Source organism: Hyperolius riggenbachi, chromosome 4, assembly GCF_040937935.1.
Source record: "Hyperolius riggenbachi isolate aHypRig1 chromosome 4, aHypRig1.pri, whole genome shotgun sequence".
Classification (NCBI taxonomy): Eukaryota; Metazoa; Chordata; class Amphibia; order Anura; family Hyperoliidae; genus Hyperolius; species Hyperolius riggenbachi.
The window spans coordinates 280,821,616-280,843,748 of record NC_090649.1 but is presented as its reverse complement, the minus strand read 5'-3'; the positions used below and the strand labels follow the sequence as shown (position 1 = coordinate 280,843,748).

General features: G+C 43.4%; 1 long non-coding RNA gene across 1 annotated transcript in view; it reads right to left on the bottom strand.

Annotated features, from left to right (window-relative positions):
- LOC137503815 (uncharacterized) overlaps positions 1-22,133 on the bottom strand; it is an 89,587-nt gene that overhangs the window by 16,394 nt on the left and 51,060 nt on the right. Inside the window, exon 2 of the long non-coding RNA XR_011019344.1 lies at positions 4,543-4,599. This is a non-coding gene — a long non-coding RNA (uncharacterized lncRNA). The remainder of the gene's footprint in view (positions 1-4,542; positions 4,600-22,133) is intronic.

Below are 22,133 nucleotides of genomic sequence, written 5' to 3'. Positions count from 1 at the left end.
TAGGAGCTGTCCGGAGTCCACTCCTCAGGGGGGGGGGGTACTGTGAGGAAACGCGGAAAAGCCGCCGCAAGGGCTTAGAGTGAGGCGGCTGTTTCCGCGTCTAATATGGCGGCACAACGCGAAGAAACCGCCGCAGGCCGCATGGGCAAAGCGGTGGAGTCCGCGTTGGATGTGGCAGATTGTACGCATGGCAAAGCAGATGGCATTGCGGCTGGACGCGGGGAAACCGCCGCTCGCCTAGAGAGCGGGGCGGCGGTCCCCACGCCTGAATCAGTGGTCACATTGCAAGACATGTCTGGTGTGGCTGGGACTGCTAGTCCACACAGGTTCAGAAGGACGCGTGCGCGCGCTGAGAGGCAGAGCTTATATGACAGCCAGAAAAGGGTCAGCTGACCAGGCGGGTCAGCTGACATTTCCACCACCTGCCATTGGTCCAGCACTTAGGGGAGGCGCCGGAGAGCGCTTTGCTATTGCTATATATACTGGGTGCTGGTCATTCTCTGGTTGTCTGCCGTTGCGATCACTACGTGGTAGCACTCAGACCTTGTCTGTATCTGTGTTCTAGCATAGTTTCCAAAGGTGTTGACATCAAGGAGCTCACACCTTAGCAATAGGAATATTGAACTGTATTATTTGTTATGACCTTCTGCCTGTCTGACCATTCCTCTGAACTCTGATTCTGTACCTCGCTATTTCTGTTACCCTGTTGCCAATCTCTGCTCGTTCCTGGACTCTGTATTGGCCTCCTGATTCTGTACTGTGCTATTCTGATACTCCGTTGCCAAACCCTGTCTGTTTATTGGATTCCGTATCTGCCTCCTGATTCTGTACCTTATCTGTCTGTGTGTTAACGACCTGGCTTGCCGACCCAGAGAACTGGCCTTACTGTTAGAGGCAGTTCACAGACCTGTTAGTGACACCCTCACCCACGGGTGTCACTCTTGCTCTGTCCTTCCTCCCCTCAGCCTAGCTCCTCCCCCCTGGAGAGTCTAGGCCAGAGGAAGGAACATACTTCTGGAGAAGTACTCAAAGTATACTGTTGTATTTAAACAACAAACACTCACTTGTTCATCAGGTGTCCAGAGGTTAGTAGATATATCTGATTATCGGTGATACTGCAGATCACCAATAATCGGGTATATTCTGTATTCTCGGTGATACTGCAGTTCACCGGTAATCAGACCCTCTCTGTGTTACACCGATCGTTACAGGAGGACGTTGCCCTCGGATAACTGGCACATCATAGTGTGCAGTGGCCAGATGACCCGAGACCAAGGAGGAGAGGGGCACAGCAGCAGAATCAGGTCATATCTTCCACTGGAGGTGTAGTGTAGTGCAGTGTCAGTGTAGTTGGTAGGCATTAAGGGTTAGTGAAGTGTAGTGCAGTGTAGTTAGTGGGGCAGCTGGGCAGTGTAGCTTAGATAGAGACAGTTTGGGCGAAAAAGTCCATAAGACGCGCTAGCACCATAGACGCTCCGGGCTGCAGGAGAAAAGTGCTATACAAATGTTGGCATTATTATTTACGATTGTTAAAAAGCCAGTATGTTTCAGTATAATATCTTAAACCTATCATCAACAAATGGATAACTTGTTCTATGCCCTGAACAGAGCAAGTTTCCAAACTACCATTATGGTGGTCCCTGAATTGCCTAGATATATTAGGAGGACTTGTATACACTCACCTAAAGGATTATTAGGAACACCTGTTCAATTTCTCATTAATGCAATTATCTAATCAATCAATCAATCACATGGCAGTTGCTTCAATGCATTTAGGGGTGTGGTCCTGGTCAAGACAATCTCCTGAACTCCAAACTGAATGTCAGAAAAGGAAAGAAAGGTGATTTAAGCAATTTTGAGCGTGGCATGGTTGTTGGTGCCAGACGGGCTGGTCTGAGTATTTCACAATCTGCACAGTTAGTGGGATTTTCCCGCACAACCATTTCTAGGGTTTACAAAGAATGGTGTGAAAAAGGTAAACTAGTATGCAGCAGTCCTGCTGCAGCAGTCCTGGCCTGGGCAAAAATGCCTTGTTGATGCTAGAGGTTAGAGGAGAATGGGGCAACTGATTCAAGCCGATAGAAAAGCAACGTTGACTGAAATAACCACTTGTTACAAGCGAGGTATGCAGCAAAGCATTTGTGAAACCACAACACGCACAACCTTGAGGTGGATGGGCTACAACAGCAGAAGGCCCCAACGGGTACCACTCATCTCCACTACAAATAGGAAAAAGAGGCTTAAATTTGCTCGAGCTCACCAAAATTGGACAATTGAAGACTGGTAAAATGTTGCCTGGTCTGATGAGTCTCGATAGAGTCAGAATTTGCCGTAAACAGAATGAGAACATGGATCCATCATGCCTTGTTAACACTGTGCAGGCTGGTGGTGGTGGTGTAATGGTGTGGGGGATGTTTTCTTGGCACACTTTGGGCTCCTTAGTGCCAATTCAGCATTGTTTAAATGCTACGGCCACCTTAGCATTGTTTCTGACCATGTCCATTCCTTCATGACCACCATGTACCCATCCTCTGATGGCTACTTCAAGCAGGATAATGCACCATGTCACAAAGCTCAAATCATTTCAAATTGGTTTCAAGAACATGACAATAAGTCCACTGTACTAAAATGGCTCCCACAGTCACCAGATCTCAACCCAATAGAGCATCTTTGGAATCTGATGGAACAGGAGTTTCATGCCTTGGATGTGCATCCCACAAATCTCCATCAACTGCAAGATGCTATCCTATCAATATGGGCCAACATTTCTAAAGAATGCTGCCTTTCAGTACCTTGTTGAATCAATGCTACGTATAATTAAGGCAGTTCTGAAGGCAAAAAGGAGTCAAACACCATATTAGTATGGTGTTCCTAATAATCCTTTAAGTGAGTGTATGTTCCCTGTCCATGTCTTTTAAATGCCTGTTTTTGGAGGCTACATACTGAATATGACAGTCCTCACATGTGACAACATGCATTGCAAGAGTGATGTTACAGTCACTGTATCGTGTGGAGTTGTGAATGAACTGTAACTCTACTCTTGTACTGTATGCACCGGCGTACCTACCGGGGATGCGACCCCCTCAGCTGCAGGGGGGCCCGGGGCTGCTCTGGGGCCCGCTCACTGTGCGCGGGGGGAGCGCTGCTCTGGACCCCCCAGCAAGGTGCTCAACTGGCCGCAGCGTCTGATAGACGCTGCGCCAGTTCATTCCCCGCAGCCCCGCTCCAGCAGCCTGCACTGCATAGTCTGCATAGTCTCCGGCAGGCAGAGCAGGGCTACGGCAAGATGACTATTTGTGTCTCCAGTACAGGGCTTCGGCAGCCATCTTGCCGTAGCCCTGCACAGTGCCTGTCAGCGCGGGAGATGTGCTGCAGTGCACAGGAGGATCGTCGGGGAGCTGAGAGGCCTGGAGAGACTCCTGACAGGTAAGGAATGTTTTTTACAGGGGCATTTTTTTTCTGGTGTCTGCTGCCCACATTACGATATTCTGGTGACTGACTGCTGCCCACATTAGGATTTTCTGGTGTCTGCTGCCCACATTAGGATTTTCTGGTGACTGCTGCCCACATTACGATTTTCTGGTGTCTGCTGCCCACATTACGATTTTCTGGTGTCTGCTGCCCACATTATGATTTTCTGGTGACTGCTGCCCACATTACGATTTTCTGGTGTCTGCTGCCCACATTACGATTTTCTGGTGCCTGCTGCCCACATTACGATTTTCTGGTGACTGCTGCCCACATTACGATTTTCTGGTGACTGCTGCCCACATTACGATTTTCTGGTGACTGCTGCCCACATTACGATTTTCTGGTGACTGCTGCCCACATTACGATTTTCTGGCCCACATTACGATTTTCTGGCGAACACTGCCCACGTTACGATTGTCTGGTGAATGCTGTCCACGTTACGATTTTCTGGTGAACTCTGTCCACATTACGATTTTCTGGCCCACATTACGATATTCTGGTGAACGCAGTGCCCACATTACGATTGTCTGGTGAATGCTGTCCACGTTACAATTTTCTGGTGACTGGTGTCCACGTTACAATTTTCTGGTGACTGCTGCCCACGTTACAATTTTCTGGTGACTGCTGCCCACGTTACAATTTTCTGGTAACTGCTGCCCACATTACGATTCTCTGGTGAACTCTGCCCACATTATGATTTTCTGGCCCACATTACGATTTTCTGGTGAACTCTGCCCACATTACGATTGTCTGGTAAAATGCTGCCCACTTTACAATTAATTTACAGTGAAACGCTGCCCCATTACGATTATTTGGCACCTATGGGGGGGCCCCATCCAAATATTCGCAGGGGGGCCCAGTGATTTCTAGTTACGCCCCTGACTGTATGCCACATGAGTATAGGTGAAAATCATGAAGTAAATATCCCATTGAACTACAGCAACAGAACAAAGAGTAACATACCTACATTTAGACAATACACATACAATGTACCATTTAGCTAAAGTTAGGTAGGTTATTGTTTTTCATCACTGTAGGGAGGAAGGTGTAATTTACAATGATTATACTTACGGGGTCACTCAAAGCTTGTGATAGTCCCTCTATAGCAATTGCTGCTGTCTCTTGATTCTATATAAAATTCGGGGAGAAAAAAAGGTTATTTACAATGCTAACTTTTCTGCCATTTAACTTACTATTTCAATGTCATTTTTTTCTTTAAATATAAATAATATTCAAATGTGTTTCTTAGAATAGTCATAATTATAATTAGCATCCACCTCAAGCACAGTGACAACTAATCTTTGAATAGTTATTGTGTTTAAAACAGTACTAAATTGACGAAATGTGGGGAAACAACTGACATTAATTGACATATGTTGATTTATGCTGATTTTCACCATGACAAATATGTATAATATATATAAAAACATAAAAGCATTTCTTTTTTATATGGTTGCCACACACTGACTCATTTCTCTCTTTCAGGGCCAGTAAATGCCATTGGAAGTATAACACTGTTTTTATTCTTTTTTATTTTTTATTTTTTCAAGCAGTAGAGTATTTTAAAACACGATTTGCAATCAGGTAGAGCTTTCAACGTTTAACAAAACCTACTGCAAGAGTACATTTATATGACAACAGATACATATTAAAAACAAAATCCACTTGACATCCTTCACCAGGAACTTGATGTATTACAATAATCAACGTGCTGAGCTGCAAAGGGCAGCCAACCAGTGTAATATTGCAGCATGCTAGAAGCCAAAACTATAGAATTATCTAAACCAGATTGAGGCATAGTAACAAAAAAAAGGGAAATTAATTCAGGTTTCAGGGTGTCTATAATGATACTGGGAATATGAACAGTAGGCTACCGATTAGCCTTCGGCTACATACCAGTCATTCTACAGTGGCAGGGTTCATAAGAATTTCACCTACCTATATATGACTGTTAGAATATATTTATGGTCCTTTTTGTATTATTATGTAGATGTTGAATAGTTTTCAGGGAAAAAAGAAGTGAAGTTAAATATCACCCTTAACCCATTCAGGTTCCGTCGTTTTCACGTGAGAAATGTTCACCTCCCATTCATTAGCCTATAACTTTATCACTACTTATCACAATGCACTGATCTATATCTTGTTTTTTCCGCCACCAATTAGGCTTTTTTGGGGGGTACATTTTGCTAAGAGCCACTTTACTGTAAATGCATTTTAATAGGAAGAATAAGAAAAACATGGAAAAATTCATTATTTCTCAGTTTTCAGCCATTATAGTTTTAAAATAATACATGCCTCCATAATTAAAACTCGCGTATTGTATTTGTCCATATGTCCCGGTTATTACACCATTAAAATTATGTCTCTATCACAATGTATGGCGACAATATTTTATTTGGAAATAAAGGTGCATTTTTTCCATTTTGCATCTATCACTATTTACAAGTTTAAAATAAAAAAAATATAGAAATATTTCATCTTTACATTGATATTTAAAAAGTTTAGACCCTTAGGTAAATATTTACATGTTTTTTTTTTTTTATTGTAATGGTTTTTTTTTTTATACTAAACATTTTATTTGGGTACTTTTGGGAGGGTGGGAGGTAAACAATAGATTTATAATGTAAATGTGTGTTAATTCTTTTTTTTTTTTTTCAGGTGTAGTATTACTTTTTGACCACAAGATGGCGGCCATGAGTTTGTTTACATGACGTCACTCTAAGCGTAGCACGCGCTTAGAGTGACGCATCGGGAAGGAGACGGCCAGAAAAAGCTCAGCTTCCGAGAGAAGCTGTCGCTTTTTCAGCGGGGGAAAGGAATCAATGATCGGGCTCCATAGCCCGATACATTGATTCCTTGGCTACCGGATCCGCAGCCGGGAGTGCGCGTGCACGCGCACGATCGGCCGCGGGGGCGCGCGGCAGCGCGCATGGTTCCTGGACGTAGGAACTACGTCCAGGAACCAAAATAGGTTAAGGGGCCCATACACCTAACGATTTTCCCGCCGAAATACGGCCGTTTCGATCACAGTGATCGAAACGGCCGTGAAATCGCCGCGCACACCGCTGACAGAACGATGGATTTCCGTCCGAAATCCATCGTTCCCGTCGACTCCCGTCGATCCATCCGTGCGGAAGATTTTTCTCGATCACCGGCGGGTCGGGAGTGCATCGATAGCGGTGTTCGAATGCCCGACGATTGACGCAATAATGCGGAGATACATTACCTGCTCTGCCGGCGCGAGTCCCCGCTGTCACCTCCCGGCTCGCAGCTGGCATCTTTTCCGCATCACGGCATCCGGCATAACTTCCTGTGTCACTGCAGTGACAGCGGAAGTACAAATAGAGGGCGCTCTATTTGAACTTCCGCTGTCACTGGAGTGACAAAAAGTTATATGCGGATGCCGGATGTGTGATGCGGAAGGTGATGGGAGAAGATGCGAGCCGGGAGCCAATGCGGAGAAGATGCCAGGACCAGGCGGAGAAGAAGACAGCGGGGACCAGGGGACTCGCGACGGCCGGAACAGGTAATGTGTGCAGGGGGGGCAGCAGCAGCAGCAGCTCCACAGATTGTGATCGGTTTCAGGCTGAAATCGATTCACAATCTGTTTGCAGTAAGGTGGCCATACAATCCCTCTCTGATCAGATTCGATCAGTGAGGGATCTATCTTTTAGTGGAATCTGATGGCAAATCGACCAGTGTATGGCCACCTTTAATTGCAAAAGATGAGAAAAAAACTAAAGTCTAAAAGGCTTTTTTCTATTATTTTTTATATGGTATTGTGGAGTGTACAGTATGTATGGTCTTACTAATAAGATTCCCATTAACCTTTTTTTGTAAGCTGAAAATTTCTCAGTAAAATCCTGAAAGTAATATATATTTTTTAAATGTACACTTGGCCCTTCTTTTTTCCTCTGGATTGTGAATAGTAAGGTCAAGCATACCTGGGGAATATAGTGGTGATTTAAAGTGGACCTGAACTTTTGTTTGTATTTGTCCAATTCCCTCTCATCTGTGTCTAATCACAAGTAGAAATTTGATCTCTCTCCTGGATCTGGCAGAAATGGCAGATAAGCTCATTTGAAAGCACAGACTGTTAACAATATGGCTGCTTCCATGAAAGCAGGAAGTATAAACACAGATTTATTGTAGGATTTGTATCAGCTGTAACAAAGAAAGGTTTATCTTTAATGGTTATTATGTTGTTGCATATCTTTTACAGCAGAGAGGAAGTTTTGAGTTCTGGTCCGCTTTAACCTTACATTCAACACAGGACATCTATACCAAAGCTGTGAGGGTGAAAAATAGTGCATTCCTGAAATGTCATTGTTAAAGGGTCACTTAAGCCAGGAATAAAAATATCAGTTTTACTTTCCTGGGGCTTCTACCAGCCCCCTGCAGCCGTCCCATGCCCTCGCAGTCACTCACGGAGCCTTCGGTCCCCCGCAGCCAGCTAGTTTTCTTTTTGCTGACAGGCCTGGCCAAGTGTATTTTACTTCGCGTTCCCGTCCGCGAGAATGAGAACATGAAGAAGGTTACGCGTTGCCAGGCATACGCAGGCGCAGAAAGCCCGCCAACTCCCTGTCAGGGCCTGTCAGCGAAAACAAATCCAGCTGGTGGCGGGGCTCACTCCATGCATGTTTCTAAATTTAGAAATGTTTAAAATTCTAAAGTATTCTAAAGTATTAAATACATTTATTAAGCTTATTGAAGTGCCAGCAGAAATGTCTGCATGGGCCATTGAGAAGAAAAAAGTAAAAATCGGAGAAAAAAATATGTAAAAGAAAGACTATTCATACATGACATAACATAAAGATACAAACTACTAAAAAAAAAATGACCGTGTGGAATCATTAAGAAAACAAAACTTTGTAGGATTGGTGTAGAAATCAGTGCTATAAAAAGTTCTTATTATTTGAATAAATAATGTTCTGCTTTGGAGTTCCGGAATCCACATCTCTTTTGTTGCACATCTCTTTAGTATTGGCACAACCCCAGTGTCATACTGTGCAGCTAACATCTTCACTTCATGCAGCTACTGTTTCTTTGTTTTTTAGTTGCATCTGGCACATAGTTTATACCAGTACAGTACAGCCCCTGTTGTCTGGAACTCAACTAACCGGAAGTTTCAAAGAACCAGCACAAATCACCGGCAGTACTCACAGTGGTGTGGGCCAACTTTTTGTGGTTGTTTCTGGGCTTTGCTGTGCTTAAAGGAGTTATCAGGCATATTCAAAGTAAATAAGTGCTACTTACCTGGGACTTCCTCCAGCCCCAAGCTCCCAGCATGTCCCTTGCCGCAGCTCTCCCCACAGCCGTTCACCGCAGCTCGCAGTCCGCTCCAGCCCACGTGGCGGTGATTGACAGCGCCGCTCAAGCAGGCGCAGTACAGGCCAACCTGGAGGTCACCCTGACGTCATCGCCGGGGACCGGGATGGAGCTGCGGGGAGAGCTGCGGCGAGGGACATGCTGGGAGCTTGGGGCTGGAGGAAGCCCCGGGTAAGTAGCGCTTATTTTCTTTGAATATGCCTGATAACTCCTTTAAAAACTAGGTTCCATGGCTCCACCAAGGTTAATACTGTATACTTTCAATTACTGTACATTAAGATTTAATATGGATTTCATAGTATGTACATTAAGTGGGGTATAGTGCTGTATTACCTAGGCCTATTTTTAACATTGAGTCTCAAGCAACTAGAAAGCTTATCTTGGATCAGCTGATCCCCATCAGTGCTGGATAAACGAGACTTTAGTATACTAGGAAATCTATTTTAAAGGGAAAAAAACTGATAAAAGGGGTATCAGACAAATGTTACAAAATATGCATTAAAGAATTGCATGAGTAGGAGTGACAGCTGCATTATGGAAAGCTAACTTTTTTAGGGGGGTATTTGTGCTGTAAAAGTTACTGTCACATAAGAAAAATACAGAAATCAGGGCTGGTATTAATATACAGTATATTCAATTATTTTGTAAAGCAGAGGTGGTACTGAAAGGCATCAGAGATATATCTGGGCACAGATTCTTTTTGCAGTCTGTAAAAAAAGTTTCAGTAGTTTGTAAATATTTAATTAGGAACACACTAAAAACTGTTTTGAATATATTGCACCAACAGAATTTTAAAGCGGAATATAACCCTGCATTTCAACTTTGCTCTAAAACATTATTTACAGTAAATTATATGCAACCAGCATTTTTTTTTACTAGACCAGCATTGGAAGGGTTACACAGATCTTTAAAGTTCCTGGAGAGAACTGCAGACGCATCCGAAGCTTACATAGATACATTTTGTTTACATAAATGTATCTAAGTGTGACTCACTCTCTCTGACTGAGAAGGATCTGGAGTACAGTCAAAGAGTGTGTAACATTTCTCACTTGTTACATTCTATTTAGTTAAATGTATCTATCTGAACTTCTGCATATCTCTCCACTGAACTTTAAACCTCTGTGTTTAACCCTTCCAATGCTGGTCTAGTAAAAAAAAAATGCTGGTTGCATATAATATGCTGTAAATAATGTTTTAGAGCAAAGTTGAAATGCAGGGTTATATTCCGCTTTAAATAGAAAATACTACACTAGGTAAACATCACCCACTGTGTAAAATGTCTGATAAGTGGGTTGCTGTACCAAATTTATGCCACCACCATCTTAAAAAAAGCAACTACACAAACGCAAAACCCAAACACAAAAATGCAAAGGCAAAATGTAGGAGCATGAGCACTTGTGATCCTGGAAGTGGAACCCAGAATGCCGCAGCAGTTGAAGAGATGGGGGGAAAGGCTACATTACCTAATATGAGGGGAAAAAAATATATAAGGGGGGTATAATGAAGTATAATATACATGTAAGTAGGCCATTAGTAATGACTTCACATTTCATCTCATATCTACTTTAAAATAAATAGTTTTTATTACAAGTGCTGGTTTGGATAAGCATTTAAAAGGAAACCAAAAGTAAACTAAAAAAAGAGTTTCATTTACCTGGGGCTTCTACTAGCCCCCTGCAGCCACCCTGTGCCCACGCCATCCTGGAACGATCCTCCCACAGCAGCTGAGTTTCGTTCCTGATGACTTAGCCAGTCAATAGCTACTGCGCCATCGTGGCGTCCTTGGTCATGCTCCCACCACTGGGAGCATCCTGAGCATGCGCAGTATGAGAAAATCGTGAATTGTGCATGAGCAGGATGCTCCCGGTGGTGGAACAGAGGCCATCGACTGGCTGAGTTATCAGGAATGAAACTCAGCTGCTGCGGGGACCGGAGGATTGTTCCAGGGCGGCTGAAGGGCTGGTAGAAGCCCCAGGTAAGTGAATCACTTTTTTTTTAGTTTACTATAGTTTTCCTTTAAGACAGCAAAATGTTTCACATAGTGCTGCTCCAGAACCTTTTGCAACTCTTAGGTAGCATTTAAAATCTTGTTTGTTTAATTTCTCATCTATTCTGAAATAATCAGAAGCTTGCGCTACCTATTCCGGTAAAATCAAGCTCCCATGTTTTACATCCGGTCACCTAGTAATATCAATTCACAAAATTTGATCTTTTAGATAAAGTAATTTGGATTGTTTTACTCACGTACAGCTAGAGCTAAAATGTTAGTCCTAATTTACAAACACAACATTGTGTTTCCACCACATTCACTGAAAAATATCTAGCACAGCAAAAGAAAAAAAAAGTGAAACATGTTTTTATACATTTTTTTTATAATGTGACACATAACTATATCATGGTTGTCACCTGTTTTAGCTATTAGGAAGCCACAATTTGCTTTTATGAGATAGCAGATTTTATGCCTGAGGCAGAGTGGGAATGCCAGGAAACAGACATTTTTTAATTGCAATGTGTTGAGAAATAGGGTTAAAGGATAATTTATCACATATTTACTAATGCTCAGAGGGACAAATGAGTTATAAACTAGTATCGGGCTGCAGCAGGGGAGATATTGTGCTTTTCCCTAGGCTGGGCTGTGCTAGAGTCTTGAATGCTCTATATTATATGGCAATAATGGAATGCATGGTCAAATGTTCTCTATCAGGTACAGAAAGCAATAAAGTTTTATAGTGGGAACTATATTGTACGAATGCCTGAGAGGTTTGTGTTAATCATGTTACATGACACGAACACTTAAGAGGTGGCTGGAAGAAATTGATTTTTCAGTTAAATTTGCTAAATCTTTAACAAAGAAGTCTTTATGCAAAGATGTAAGTGAGTGAAAAAAACGTATACTGGAGGACTCAAAATTGTCTTTTAAGTATTTAAGTTTTGCATCCTTGCCTGGGTTACAACAGAGCATAGCGGGCTTGCTGAAAGGTTTGCATGTTAGTGGCTAAGCACATGTAGTAATTATGAATGGTTAAAGAGATGCAAACAATTCCAACAAGCATTCACATTTTATGTAAATTTTATGCAGTTTGAAACTGGACAGGAAGTTGTCTGGATCAGTCCTAATTCCAGCTGCACACAATTTTAATGTACATTAAATTTAAATGTAAGTTGAAATTTGTATCTCATTGACCATATCTGCTGGTCATATTAATGGTCATAATAATGCCTCATGTTTTAGGGTAAATAGAATCATGATAATCAACTACAAACAAGTTTCTTTTAATAAACAAACTCACGTTTATCGGCTACATCCGGCACCCCTTTATATAGGAAATCGTGTTAATCGACTACATCCGGCACCCCTTAATAAACAAAATTACTTTTATTGTCTACATCCGCCACCCCTTTATAAACAAAATTACTTTTATTGGCTACATCCAGCACTCTTTTATAAACAAAATCACATTTAACGGCTGCATCCGGCGTCCTTTTTTCCAGGTGCCTTTTTTGCATGTACAACCTCCTTCATCCTTGCTTGCTGATAAACTCACATTTATCAGCTACATTCGGCACACTTTTATAAACGTAATCTCATTTATCAGCTACTTTAGCCATTTTATAAAAAAAATCTTTGGAGTGCCTTCAAACCCACAGGTTGTGGCCACTCCGAAACAGCCGAGACTTTTTTTCTGGATCCATGGAGAGACCAGATGTGGAGATAATATAACCCAGAAAAGGAACAGAAGTGACCTCGAAGAGGCACTTCTCTAACTTGGCATACAGTGAATTCTGTCTTAATTTCCTCAAAACGTACTTGACATGTTTACAATGTTCTGTCAGATTAGGAGAAAAAATCAGTATGTCGTCTAGATACACTAGCACGAATTTCCCCAGTACCTCCCTGAAAACCTCATTGATCAACTCCTGGAAGACGGCATGGGTGTTACACAACCCGAAGGGCATCACCAGATACTCGTAGTGCCCGTCAGGTGTGTTGAACGCCGTCTTCCATTTGTCACCATCTCTAATCCGTACCAGGTTGTATGCACCTCGTAAATCCAGTTTGGAAAAAATACTGGCATTGGTCACCTGAGCGAATAAATCGTCAATCAAAGGCAAAGGGTAACGATTTTTTACTGTAATCTTATTTAAACCTCGGTAGTCAATGCAGGGTCGGAGGCCTCCATCCTTTTTCTGTACGAAAAAGAATCCTGCCTCAGCTGGTGAGCGAGAAGGGCGGATGAAGCCTTTAGCCAAATTATCTTTGATGTAATCCTGCATTGCCACCTTCTCAGGTCCTGATAGATTATAAAGGTGACCCCTAGGAGGCATACAACCAGATCTTAAATCGATGGGACAATCGAAGCTACGGTGAGGCGGGAGTTTGTCTGCAGACTTGGGACAGAACACATCAGCGAATTCCGCATACTGTACTGGCACACCTTTAACCTGAATCTTGGAAGTGCAAACAGCAACTTTCTCTAAACAATGATGATGACAATGGGCCGACCAGCTCTTTAGCTGACCTAAAGCCCAGTCAATTTGAGGAGAGTGAAATTGTAACCAAGGCATACCAAGAATAATGGTAGAGGTTGCCATCTGCAGGACCAAGAACTGTAAACTCTCTTTATGTAACACCCCTACATTACACACCAACAATGGGGTCTGAGAAAGAGGTTGTCTACTCTGTAATGGAGAGTTGTCAACTGCAGTAACAAGAATCTGTCAGTCTAATAAAAGTAAAGGAATTCCTAATTTCTTAGCAAAGTCATAATCTATGAAATTAGCTGCAGAGCCGGAGTCTACAAAGGCTTCTGTGGGGACAGTCTGACCCTCCCACGTGATGGAACAGGGAAGGAGCAGACGATTATTGTTTAGAGGTAGAGACTGCTCGTCTAGGGTATTACCTCTGACTACACCTAGGCGGCAGCGTTTCCCGACTTCTTAGGACAATTCTGAACCCTGTGACCCTCCTCAGCACAGTATAAACAGAGTTTTTCCGATTTCCTGCGATTCTTTTCCACCTGCGTCAATCTAGAGTGTCCGATTTGCATCGGCTCTGGCGGGGGTGATGAGGGTGGAGAGGAGGCGTAGGAGACATATCTTACAGCATTTCTACCCCGGGACTGTTTTTGATAGCGGAAGCTGCGATCTACCAGTACAGCTAAAGCGATTGCCTCGTCAATGGATTTAGGCTCAGGATGTCCCAACATCAATTCGGAAACTGCATCAGAAAAACCTGACAAAAAACAGTCTAATAGTGCATATGTTTCCCACATAGCTGATACAGCCCACTTCCTGAACTCTGCCGCATAAACTTCTACCGGATCTCGACCCTGGCGCAGGGTCTTTAGCTTCCGTTCAGCGGTGGAAGCAATATCCGGATCATCATATATAATGGCCATGGCTTTAAAAAATTCCTGAACCGATGTCAGGAATGTCTGCGTGAAGACTATATGCCCATGTCTGTGAATCCCCTGACAAAGGGGTCTTTATAAACGTAACTCTCTGAGACTCAGTTCCTGAAAGGGTAGGCCTCAACTCAAAATATGATAGCACTCGATTTCTGAAATTCTGAAAGTCAGATCTATGTCCAGAAAACTTTTCAGGTACAGACATGCGAAGGTCTGTAACTGGAGGGGATCGCACTGTATTCACAGCCGTTTGGAGAACCTGTATTGGCCCAGACAAAGCTGTGATTTGAGTCTGCTGGCCATCAAGCACCCAGATGAGATTATCCACTGAAGTGGCTAAACTGTCAACTCGGCGGTGTAGTGCGTCCATATTGTTTTGGTCTGCTGCTCTGTAACGATTGGTGTCAGCAACACAGATTTTTCTGATTATTGGTGATCTGCAGTATCACCAATAATACAGATGCTATACCTGATTATGTGGTGATCTGCAGAATCACCAATAATACTAGTATAGCAAGACACAGGACACCCAATGTGATATAGTATTTTGTGCAAAAGTAATTGGAGAGATTATCTGACGAGAAGCGGGAGATACAAACACTTCTGCAGCCTGGGATTCCCTGAGGGGCAGGGAAACAGGCTGTACTGCAGCCAGTGGATACCTGAGGAGCAGGGATCACTGTCTGGAGAAATATTGATGATGATTGGTCTGCAGCTAGGGATTCCCTGAGGAGCAGGGAATCAGACTGTACTGCAGCCAAGGATACTCTGAGAGGCAGGGAATCAGACTGTACTGCAGCCAGTGGACCTTAGATAGATAGAGACCCACTGACTGTGCTGCACGATGGTCTCCAGTGGAACTGGTGACCATAGGCCTAATATAGCAGCTAATAACCACCTGAAGAGCAGGCGTCATAGGTATACAGTAAGGCTGATCACCCAGGGGCTAGGTGACAGCCAGAAAGGTCAGACAAGCCAGGTCGGCAACAAACGGACAGACAAAGTACAGAAGCGGAAGACTGATTCGGTATCCAGGTACAGGCAATGTTGGCAACAGGTAATCAGATGGGCGGAAGTACCGAATCAGAGGACAGGAGAGTAGTCAGGAAAGCCAAAGGTCATAACAGGTAACAGAAATCTCTCTCAATCCTAGTCTTAGGTGTGAGATCCTTGGTCTCAACACCTGGGATCTAGTCTAACAGATGATAGTAACAATATAGCAATCTCCAAGTCTTAGGTGTGAGGTCCTTGGTCTCAACACCTGGGAACTAGTCTAACAGATGATAGTAACAATATAGCAATCTCCTAGTCTTAGGTGTGAGGTCCTTGGTCTCAACACCTGGGAACTAGTCTAACACATAAACAGTAGAAAGCAATAGTACTTTAAAGCTATCAATGGTATCTGACTCAGTGTGAATTCCCAGCTCCGGCTAGTTCTAACACACTGTGGGATCTGATTCAGGTCTGAGCGCTCACACGTAGATGTTCGCAACAGCAGACAACTTGCAAGTGACAAGCGAGACCTATATATACTAAAAGCGCTCCACAGCGCCCCCCCCCCCCCCCCCCCAGTCACTCAGCCAATCCGGAGCATAGCTGGAGTCAGCTGATCGGCATGATCAGCTGACTCCCTTTCTAGCAGCATAAAGGTCCTGTCGCCTGGTGCGCGCGCGCATAGTTCTCCATATGTGTGCACTAGAAGGACCAGGCAAGACAGCAGCATCTCCGCTATTCATTACATCAAGGGACCTAAATAACATGTATATTTTAGACGGCAATATAAAAGTCTGCCAGAAGAGCTTTTAGTTCCTAGTCATGTGCAAAGGACAATGGAACACAACCTGCATCTTTAGGAAAAAGTTTTTGCAACCTATTTAGGAATGGGTTATTCAGGGGTTTGTACAATATTCTATTACATGATGCCACTGACCACTTTGTCAGGGGCTGAAACCTTGTTTTGGAGGTTCTCCAGTGTTCTCCAATGTCCTGACGTGTTTTGTTAAAAAAAAAAAAAAAAAAAAAAGCTCTCAAGAAATAGAAATGATTTGCAAAATCATGTCAGTGTATTAAAATAAAAGGACAACAGATGGACTATAAAAACCCATCAAGCTAGGCACTAAATTTATAGAACTATGAAACCTTTATAACTTCACTTGTTAATAGTAAATTTCCTACTAACCCCTATAAACACATGAAGAGGGAACCACTGGTTGCACTTCCACAAAGTTTGCCATCAGATACCAGCTAACTAAAATCTCATAGTGCCCTATGACTGGTTGGGGTAATTTTGCATATTTCAGATAATGGGTAAGCCAGTGGGTGGGGATGTTCCATTAAATGTGGCATATTTGGTTATGGTAAAGGATGTCGTAATAGAATAATTGGCAGGAGGTGACATGCAAACAGAAGTCAGCAGCAAAGGCAGCAAAAAGGTGTCGGTATGCAGTAGCAGGGATCATTGGCAGCCTGACATAGACTGTTCTCATAAGTTCATGTAACGTATATGAAGTCTTCCTATATTATTTATTATAAACATATATAAACCCTTTTCTCCAATTGGATTCATCAGAATAAGAGTCTCTTTTCAGTGGTGTAACAGCAATTCTTGGGGCCACCATGCAAAACTTCGATGCGACCATCCAATATCCACACCCGTTTCCCTTGCCTCCCCTTGGTGCCCTTCACGGCCTGGGGGCCCATCTCACAAGGATCATTAAACAAGTGTGGTCATCATGATCTCCACACCCATAACTATTGTTGCCACAAAAACACCAGATCTGAAGTATAGTCCCCTGTATCTGAGAAAGGTAAGGTTAGTAGTTGGGGCTCCCCCACACTTCTGGGCCCACCTGCAATCACAGTGCTGCCCCCCACTAGTTACACCCCTGGTTCTTTTTTAAATCCCACATATTGTTTTACACCACTCTAATCAGAGACGTCATCAGAAAGGTGTCAAGAGCAGCAGATTATATAAACTGCACATTTAGCTATAGAACAATAACTTTAGTGGAATTGGTTTTCTTTGACGTAGTAGGCTTTGGCAGTACTGTTGTCATGGGGATGCATCACTATGAGGGAGGAGGTGGGGAAATTGGAACAAGAGATTTGAAGTTCCAAACCTCTTTAAAAATACAGTAATGTTTAAAGCTGTAACAAACATCTTTGTGATGGCATAGTTTAGAACAGTCAGCCTGTTATCCTGTCATTTTTCTGGCATATTTTATTACCTTGATTGGATTAGAAATCTACTCATTGCCAGCTTTCCAATGGATTTTGGACAGTTCTCAGATCAGAAGAATGATTAGGAGGGGCAGTAAAGGTTTGTCAAGTGTTGCTGGCAGCTGCATAGTTCTGTACTGAATCCAACCCAGTGCACAACTCTAGCAGTGCAATGGTGTGATCAATTCTCAGTCAAACTTCATTTGATATCTGGTTGAGAATGAATGCTGGTTTGTTCAACAAAAAAATCAGGAATAATTAAGCTCCTGCATAATCAGCATTGTTTATTATAGAGCTCTGCATAACAAGTTAGTGAATTATAAATTAAAGGTTATAATATTGCACATTCCTGCTTTACCTATGGGAGGAAGCATGACTTGTACTGTAAACATACCCAAAGTCACCTAGTGGAGAGGTGTAGTACAAAGGTCACATTACCAGGGCTTAGGGCTGGTTCACACTTGAGCGATTTTCATTGCTTTGCTGATTGATTTTGATCAGGAAAGCGCTGTTGCTAATGTATCCCTTTGGGATCATTCTCACTGCAGCGTTTGTGATTTGCATAAATCACAAACGTGCTGCATGCAGTGCTTTGTGGGCAATTGCGTTGTGATTCTCATTCTGTTGAACAGGGATCCCAACACAAATCGTGTGTAAACTTGTGATCGCGGTTGCGATAGCAATTCAAGTTTTGCGTTCATGGTGTGAATTAGCCTTTAGACTTGTTCACAAAACAATCTATTTGGAATTATTTTTTCAACATAAAATGCTGAAGAGAATTGCAAAGCATGTTCTACAAGGCCTCAATATACTGCATGTACATCAAAATAAGCATTACATAGATTAATTGGACTTGTGACATTACTCAACAACAGGGGATCATATAAATTAAAAATGTAATCCATGACAAAATAGCAGTTTTTCTTACATTTAATCACAGTTTTAATTAATCATTTGTAATCTTACTGTCCGCTGCTTATTTGCCATTTAAAGCTGGAGGGGAGCGCAGATCGGGGGACCCAGGCGAGGGAGGGTGGGGGCCGACCACCCTCCCCACCGCTAGCCCCAATACCCCCGTCCTGCCCGCTACCCCTCCAGCTCGGCGGCCGGCCCCCCCGCACCCACTGACGGGCGGATGCCGCCCCTAGAAATTTGCCGCCTGAGGCCAAAGTTTCACCCCGCCTCATGAGCGGGGCGGCCCTGTGTGTGTGATAACAGAAGAAGAAAGTTGCACAGCTGTATCTGTATTTTCCTAAAATTAGACTTTTAAAGGGCCACTATCGCGAAACATTTAGTTTTTAATCACCCTCATAGTAGTTACATCAGTGATACAGAAGCTGTAGTGTGTAATTATTTTCATTTTCTTGCATGTACCTTTAAATATTCACAAATCACCATGTCCTGTGGCATCAGCCCAGGCACTAAACGCTGACGGACTTCTGCAAGTTGAAATCCAGCATAGGGGAAGCCTCATCGGGTAAACTAAACGTCGGTTCAGTCCCTCCCCCCCCCCCCCCGCCGTCTCCCCGTTCAATCTGCTCTCCGTAACTAATCTCTAGTAATTTCCGGGGTTCGCGAACGCGGAGAACCACGAACTTTACCGGAAGTTCGATTCGCCCCCATAGTGCATCATGAGGGTCAACTTTGACCCTACACATCACAGTCAGCAAGCACATTGTAGCCAATCAGGCTACACTCCCTCCCGGAGCCACTCCCCCCCTTATAAAAGACAGGCAGCATCAGCCATTTTACTCACTCGTGTGCCTGCAGTAATTAGAGAAGGGAAAGCTGCTGCAGACTCTCATAGGGAAAGCTTAGTTAGGCTCTTGTAGGCTTCTTAGCTTGCTCCTTACTGATTCTTATTGCTAAAAAAGCACCCATCAACAGCTCTTTTGAGAGCTAATCTTGTTCTTGTGATCTATTTTTTTTTTTGTGTGTGTCCCACTGACACTTGTGTTGCATAGACAGCCTTGGTAATTCCTACTGTGTGCCACTGCCAGCCAGGCCCAGCACATTCAGTGACTACTACCTGTGTGTGTAACAGGTGCACATTGTAATACCCATCACTGCATATACCTACCTCTTGTTCACTTCAGTCAGTGCACCCACCCACCTACGTGAGCGTACGCAGTGTCACTGGTACCTGTCTGGTACCTGTCTGTGTGTGACAGGTGCACATTGTAATACCCATCACTGCATATACCTACTACCTGTTGCTCACTTCAGTGCACCCACCTACCTACGTGAGCGCATGCAGTGTTACTGTGCCTCTGCGGTACCTGTCTGTGTGTGACAGGTGCACATTGTAATACCTATCACTGCATATACCTACCTGTTGTTCACTTCAGTCAGTGCACCCACTTACCTACGTGAGCGCACGCAGTGTCACTGGGCCTGTCCAGTACCTGTTTGTGTGTGACAGGTGCACATTGTAATACCCATCACTACATATACCTACCTGTTGTGTTCAGTGCACCCACCTACCTACGTGAGTGCACGTAGTGTGATATACCACTCCGTGCATACCTGTTAACTGCACCTGTGTGACTGCACATTGTATTAGTCAAGTCAGTGCATAACTTTCACTTTATCCCCCCAATATGGACAAAACAAAAGGCAGAGGCAGGCCACCTGGCAGGTCTGATCAAAGTCACGCTGTCGTGATTTTGTGTGGCCCTCGATCAATGTACAGTGTTCAGAAGAAGGCACACGCCATCAACCCCCAATATTGTCAGGACATAGTGGACTACTTAACACAGAACACCTCATCTTTCTCAGTTCCGCACAGAAGCATGACATATCTTCCTCCTCCTGCTCTGATTCTGGCACCCCACTTAACACTCAGTCGGCCGCCACCACCAAAGTGCCAACACCCCAGGGCTCAGCGGTGTGGAATTTTTTTTGTGTGTCTGCCTCAGATGAGAGCAATGCCATCTGTACTCTCTGCCACCGAAAATTGAGCCGCGTAGGGACAACTACCTTACGAAGGTACATGATTACAAAGCACAAACTGCAATGGGATGACCACCTGAGGAAAAGCAGCACACAAAAGCAAAGCCACACACTGCAGTGGAAGATACCAGGCCGCAATTTTTTCTCAAAAAGATGATACCTAAACTGTACCGTGATGTTGAAAGGCAAGTGGTGACATCTATGGCACACAGCTTTGGGTCAAGGGTCCATCTGACCACGGATGCCTGGTCTGCAAAGCACGGTCAGACCTGCCCGAAGACTAAGTCAGTCCCCACACACAGCATCTCTGCCTGCCTGCCTGCCCAAAGACTAAGTCGCTCCCACACAGCATCTCTGCCTGCCTGCCTGCCCAAAGACTAAGTCGCTCCCACACAGCATCTCTGCCCGCAAGCCGCTTGACTGCCTTCTCCGCCACCACCAACAGGGTCTAGAACTCCAGGTGGATTCCTGAATTTTTAAGGCCGCTGCTAGGGAGGAGTGGAGCCCTATAGCTCCCAGGCCCACTGGGAGTCACGGGGGCTATTGCTATGCCACTGGTTGTCATACTTGAAGCTGTGTTGTGTCACTTAATTCTCTATAACATTTGAGCAAGCAGCTGCCTCCTCCAGTTTAAGAATTGTTCTGAAATTGCTAAGGGGTTGGAACTGTATCCTTTTTATTTAGAGTGATGAATGCAGGGATCAGATAACAAGTCCAGATTATTTTTCAGTGGAAAAACTGTGCATGTATATACACACCAATATGCAACAAAGCACAAGCTATGCAAATGAGTTTTGCTCATTGTCTGTTACATTTCCCAGTATAGCACGATCCCATGCCAAAATACAAACAAACAAACTGAATGCTAGCTTTCAGATTGCACCAAAGCCAAATCACAGCTCTGTGAGTAATGGCTGAATGAAAGCAATGGTGCTGTTTTGCCATCTGTTTTAGTACAATTTTTCAGGATGACTTGTCTTTAACTTACTCTTCCAAATTACCATTGTCTCTTGATTCCCCTGTTGTTTTGCTATCGGTTCAGTAAATGCAGTGCCTTCACACGTATAGAGCAAAAGTAGCTTTGTCAGTTGGAAACTATAAATTCTGTCTGTTTGCTTTTATACCACTTAGGCTTACCAAGCCATTCCAGTAGCATTTGAGTGTAGCTCTTCTTTCACTATATAGAACATCTGATTGATACACGTGCTTTTTTTGTAATTTATTGTTACAGTATTAAAATGTTTTCTAGTTCATTCTGCAGCCAACTACGATTTTTCTAGACTTGCTGAATTATGCCTTACTATCACAACAGCATTCCACTGTTTGGTACACTTCCAAATCCTCATTTCTACACTCCCCTTTTTTTTCCAGTGAGTGTTTAATGTATGTTAGTAGGACTGTTTGTTTTTACAGGTATAACAGAATCCTAAATGCCTATTCAGATTCCAAGTGCAGACCCAATTCAGTCTTCTCTCACTACACCTGTGCTGTCAGGTAAGACAGACAGAGCAAAAGGTCATAGGTTGTAGTTGTTTCAGCAAAAGATTTTCAATGCCAAAAATATGTGCATATAAGTCAAATATACATATCTTGAAGAGAATGGTTTTTATTATGTCTCTGAAAATGGAAGTACTCTGTAGCAATAGTATGATATATAATATTGTAGAAAACATAAACATCCGATAAAGTTTCCTCCTTTCCTGGTGGTTACCTCATGCTTGTTTAAGCACTTCTAAGCTTTTCCAATTGGAAGAG